The sequence below is a fragment of the Crinia signifera genome, chromosome 2, assembly GCF_055691185.1.
Source record: "Crinia signifera chromosome 2, ASM5569118v1, whole genome shotgun sequence".
NCBI classification, from domain to species: domain Eukaryota; kingdom Metazoa; phylum Chordata; class Amphibia; order Anura; family Myobatrachidae; genus Crinia; species Crinia signifera.
Genome location: NC_139218.1, coordinates 145,064,532 through 145,070,531, shown reverse-complemented (window position 1 = coordinate 145,070,531; position 6,000 = coordinate 145,064,532). Strand labels below are relative to the sequence as shown.

At 48.6% G+C, this 6,000-nt stretch overlaps 1 protein-coding gene across 2 annotated transcripts in view; it reads right to left on the bottom strand.

The window, feature by feature from the left end:
- Positions 1-1,748: 1,748 nt before the first annotated feature.
- RBM15 (RNA binding motif protein 15) overlaps positions 1,749-6,000 on the bottom strand; it is a 29,701-nt gene continuing 25,449 nt past the window's right edge. Inside the window, exons 3-4 of one of the 2 annotated variants that reach the window (XR_014470378.1) lie at positions 5,716-5,903; positions 1,749-5,186 (exon numbers count right to left, since the gene is read on the bottom strand). The gene's annotated coding sequence lies outside the window, so the exon portion shown is untranslated. The remainder of the gene's footprint in view (positions 5,187-5,715; positions 5,904-6,000) is intronic. The other variant, XM_083173079.1, reaches the window with a different exon arrangement.

The window sequence follows — 6,000 nt, the reverse complement described above, 5'->3', positions numbered from 1 at the left end:
TCAGATCTTCAGCATGGATGTCATATCGACAATCGCAATGTGGACAGTACAGTTAGGGCCTAAACAAATAGTTAAACCCGTTTGGTTGCCATACCGACTGCCGACATACTGCATGTCAACGTTCAAAGCAGAACTAGATTAACATAGCCTAGAAAGGAAAAAGGGGGGGGGGGGGGGTTATACTGTATGAACCTCACTCTGCAATATAACTTATTAGGGCACACAGTTTTGAGTCTGGAATATCTCTTACCTACATTAACCCAGAGTTGCCAGGAGAGCTGCCTGAAACCAGGAGAGGACACAGGCCGCCACTTTGATATGTGGGTGGGTACTCCACTTGTGGGAACTTGGAGAACAACGAAGGCACAACCCAGTAAAATCATGGCACCTCTCCCTTCCTGCTCACTAAGGAGCCACTTCAGCGCTTTTCCCCTATGTCCTGGGTCTTGTGCAGCTCTGTACCTACTAACTGACCCCCACTCCCAACGGTCACTGTCATGTGACCTGCTCCTGTCTGCTGCTGCTGCTGCAGAGATTTATCCACCTGTGTAATAATGTACACCAGGCATGTCAAACTCAAAATCCCAACTGGGCCCAATAATCAAGGTCTAGTCTTGTGTGGGCTGCTAGAAAAAAAAAATCCATGGTTGCTACCACAAGCGAAAGCTGGAAAGAAATAAATACCCATTGTCAGCACTCAGACACTGATATATAATATGATATAGAGGACTATTTAGCCTTCAAATTCACATTCTGACAAAGAAAATAAGCCAAAATTCAATTTTGACACAGGGAATGAGTAAAAATTCACTTCTGACACAGAGAATAAGGGGGGTATGCAATGTGCCACTGCTATTTCTGATGTGGGAATTAGCGGCGGCTCCCTATTCAATGCTGTCTTTAACGACAGCATTGAAGCGGGATCACGGCAGAACAGGCCCGACTTTAGAAGCGGTCGTGCCAGTTCTGCCGATAACGGTCTTGGATTGTCGCAATCGGGGCCGCAGCTCTACAATCCATGGTCGTTTTCGCGGTCCACGCACCCTTTGCGTGGCAGGCGGGACACTGAATCCCACCTGTCGTTATGCGGTCGATAAGACTGCAAACGGGCCAGGATCACGGCTGTCGGCGGGGATCGACAGCCGTGATCCCAGATTGCATGCCCCCTAAGCCGAAATTCACAGTTGACACAAGGATTGAGTAAAAATTCACATTCTGACAGAATGTGAATTTCGGCTTATTCTCTGTCAGAATGTGAATTTTAGTTCATTAACTGTGTCAGAATGTGAATTTCGGGCTCATTCCCTGTGTCAGAATGTGAATTTCGGGCTCATTACCTGTGTCAGAATGTGAATTTCGGCTTATTCTCTGACACAGGTAATGAGCCCGAAATTCACATTCTGACACAGGGAATGAACTGAAATTCACATTCTGACAAGGAATTTCAGCTGACGCCTAACACATAAATTACAAGCAGTGCCAAACTCATGGCCCTCCAGCTTCTGTGGAAGTACATGTCCCAGCACGCCCTGCCACAGTTTTAGCAATCCATTATATAAAATCTGTGGCAGGGCATGCTGTGTACTTCCACAACAGCTGGAACCATCTTACACTGAGGGTCACTGATTGTTACCTTTTTTTTTTTACTTTTCATAGAAAACATGGGGGCCATAAAACATCCCGGTGGGATCAACAGACCCTGTTCCTCTCCCCCCCCCCCCCCCCAACCGACCACCCCACCCCACCATAACTGCATTAAGCACATTTAAAATCAGTCTAACTTTTTTGCAGCGCCGCTGCCGCTCTGCCCTCAGCCGCCGCAAATATGCCTTCCCGTCTCCACATTCCTTTGGCGTCTGATGAAAGCACCCTAAGCTGGTGCGCTGGTGCATCGTGACATCACCTGTGCACAGCACTGCTGGGAACGGGCTTCAGAAGAAACTTCAATCCCATCACCAGCCCTTGAAGCCCATTCCTGGCAGTGCTTTTCGCAGGTGCCTGCAGGGTGAGTGTCACTTGTTGCTGCTGTTGAGCTACGAGCACCTGGCAACTGTGTGATCCTTGGTCCCAGGCACTGGAGCGCTGCTTGTCAATGTCAGCATCAGCAGCCAGCCCATCAGCCTGTGGGCCGCAAAAGTAGGCGGCCAGGGCCGCGAGTGTGACATGCCTGATGTACACTGTAGAGCAGTAAGCAGTGATCAGGCCGAGTAAAAAAAAAAAAACAATGTGTGGGTCCCAGGGACCCCACACCTTCGTAAATTGGCAAACTACTCCACGGTTTGTGGGTCTAGTCACATATAAATGGCGTTTTGGCATGCAGCAACTGGGACAGTGCTTGGGGCAGGTAGCAGTTAGGGAAGAGGGGGTTAAGGGCAAGCAGCCGTTTGTATAGGTATAAATTAGAATTTTTTTTATTGGGGTCCACCCCCAATGCAGAATGAGCCAGGGATCTTGGAACTTACACTGACATTAAAAATACAGGGAGGGGGGTAGGGGTCCCCCATATTTTAAGAACCAGCACCAGGTTCCACTAGTAGGGTAGTAATGCCACAGCCAGGTTCCATGGCCGCCAAAGCATTAATCCACCATAACTAGTCACCCCAGGCCGGAGATTCTTGGGGAGGTGGGGAACCCTCAAATAAAGGGGCCATCCCTCCTCCAGGGTACCTCATGCTGAAAAACATGGCTATCCACCATGTGTGTGCAGGGTTTATAGCTGGGGTGGGTAGCATAAGACTTATGAAACACGTGCAGATCGAGGACGTTATTGCCAATGTACGTCAGTGGGAGCCCCCCCATCCAGGGCCAGATTAACAATGGGCCTGATGGAGCTACAGCTCCAGGCCCACTCTCCAAATAGGCCCATTTTGTAGCTGAGGTCCAGGGCTTTCAAACGAGCCCAGCCCCGTTTCACTAGCCTCCCGGGAACCGGAGATACTGCCAGGCAACCCTGGAACGTTTTCCCCATAGGATAACATGGGACCTGCTAATTCCGACCCCCACCCAACCATTTCCCCCTCCGGCATCACAGAAGCTCGAGGTTGATCTCAGTCCAACCCAAATCACTGGGCCTTGAATCTGATACCAGGCTGGTCCATATGGATTTATTGGTACTAGAGATATTGCGGGTAAACCAATTTTATCATTTCTGAAATGTCATTTCATGGCTGTTCATGTTGTTTGAGGACAGATTTCTCTGGCAGTTTCACAGGACCAAAATCATTCGAAGCCCACATGTACATGGGTCAGTTGGTTCCGAAGATATAGCTGGTTGTTTAAAGGGATGGGGGTTGTTTTCTCTCCCTCTCAAACCAGAAAATGCAGGAACTAGGCTGGTGTAAAAGGGGCCAGCCGGGGATGTCCCTGCATTATCCTGGGACCATATTCCCGGGTAAGTCCCTGCATTTTGTAGTGTGAAAGGGGTATTATTTCAAATAGCCAGAACCTGCAGTGCTCTGAATACAGCCGGGCAGCCCCCTGCTCTCTGCCCGGCTGTCATTTCTGCCCAGCAGTTACCGTGAGCATGTATTCCCCCCTGGCAATGAGCATGTAGGTAAGCAGCACTTATGTAGCATAATTTTGAATACGCATTATGGTGTTTGGCATAACACGTAATGGACATTATGGTTTGTGGCTTAACATGTAATGGGCATTATGGCCCTTTGGCGCGCAATGCCCCTGTTAATGAAGCATATTGTGCATTATTGCTCAATCTGTTTGGTATAGTGTTTATTTTGGCTCAATCCATGTGGCAAAATGTGTAAGAGGCAAGTACAGTATGAGGGTGTGGTATTTGGTCCCGACAGTCATTAGCCCGATGTCGGGATCCCGACTGGCCGGACTCAGACATCGGGGCAAGTGCAACAAAGCCCCTTGCGGGCTCCCTGCACTCGCCATGCTGCGGGCACCTTTGGAAGGCACCCGCGAATATATCTCCCTGCATTTTTCCTACGCCAGCCACCTGCCTTTTCCAGGCATATATAATTAGTTGAAAGTATTCACACAAATAGAGACACACCCATGAGCAGACCACCCAAACAGAACATTGGTCACGCCTACCACATTATTAGGTGCTGGCCACAACCCCTTTTATTGCGCATAATAGGCCATTGATTATTTTCAGCTCCAGGCCCATTTAGACCTTAATCTGGCACTGCCTCCAGCGATCATATGCCGAAGCTCGTCTGACGCCATTCACAGCAGTGACGAAGGTGGCAGGCTCTGGGATGTTTGGGGGGACTCGGGAGCGCTCAGGAGTTCAGGCACCGAGTCCTCCCGAGCCACCGCGAACATCCCCGAGCCTGCCGCCTGTGATCACTGCTATGACTGGCAGGGGAGCTCCGGTATTAAAAACGCCAGAGCGGAGGTGAGGGACCCCTATGTTCTGTGGTGGGTTTAGCTGGGGTAGGACAAACCTGCCCTGGTAGGTTTGTCCTGCCCCAGCAAAACCCACCACTCAAGGGGTTAATAGTCTCTTTCCTAGTGTAAACATTCCTAATTTGGGTAGTCAGTTATAGTAGCTTAAGTCTTTTATTAGCTTGGTTCTTTTCCTGTGACTGATTGCTGCAATCACAGCAAAAGAACCCACATTGCAGGTAAATCGCCCAGTGTATAGGGGCCTTTAGAATGGTAAGGTCTTTGTCAACCAAAGAAACAGAAAAAAAAAAAAAAAAAACTTAAAACTTATGAACTCAACACTATTTGATCCTTGTAAGGAAATTCATATTCCTATCCCATGCATGTTTAACTTGCTCAACTGCCTTAGCCTCTGGCGGGTACCTGGATTATTACCACCATGCACATCCTGTTTTCATCCCAGATTCTCTTCCGCAGACCAAAAAACATAACACGTTTAACTAGCATAATGTAACAGTGACTTGCTGGTTCATCTGTTAAGATCATTTTATACCTATGGCTTTATTTGTTAAAAAGTACCAGCATTTTCGTGGCAACTTTATATCCACCAGTCCTGGGAATTACTGAATACCCAAATAATTTGTTTACGATACCTTTAGATTTCTCAAGTTCGTTCCAGTAAACAGAAGTTCCTGTGACTCAAGCCTTGTCATATAAACTTGCTCCAAATTTTAGATGTCTCCAGACTAAAATGACAGCCTCACTGAGTCTTCCAGTAGTGCTAGAGGGCATTTCCCAGTCCCATTACAACCTTAGAAAGAGATAAGGATCTGCAAAATCCAGAAAAATCCTATTAAATGAACAATTTTCATACCTTGTGATCAATGAGATCACATTACATATACCACACGCTGTAATGACCATTACACCTTTTACCATACGCTGTAATGCCCATTACACATTATACCACATGCCGTAATGCATTACATTATATTACATGCTGTAATGCCCATTACACGTTATACCAAACACCAGGGATACCCCTACCCAGCAGCCTCCTAACTGCCTGGCTCCCCCCACCCCCAAGAAACAACCTCCTAATTGTACACACCCTCTCACCCAGCAGCAGCCTCCTAATTGTATCCCCCCCCCCTCACCGAGCAGCAGCCTCAGAATTGTATCCCCCCCCCCTCACCCAGCAGCAGCCTCCTAATTGTATCTCCCCCCTCACCCAGCAGAAGCCTTTTTACTGTACCCCCCTCACCCAACAGCAGGCTCCTAACTGTACGCCCCTCACTAAGCAGCAGCCTCCTAACCATCTCCCCCCCTCCACTCACCCAGCAGCAGGCAGTGACTCACCATCACATAAAAGAAGCAGCGACAGGGCTGGCTTGACCAGCAAATTGCTTGCCTGTAAGTCCCAGTGGCAGCGTGTTGTCCCCTGGCCTCAGCTGAGTAGCATCCCCGTGACACAGGCAAGTGAGCAGCGCCTGACCCACCACCATCAAATCCGGACACAGGCAGGTCCTCTCCAGTCAGTAGTTTCCCTGCACAGAAACAAAATAACTCACCAAATCTAAATCTCTCTGCACATTACATCATCCCCCCCCCCCTGCAGTGCACATGGTTTTGTCCTTTTGAAAA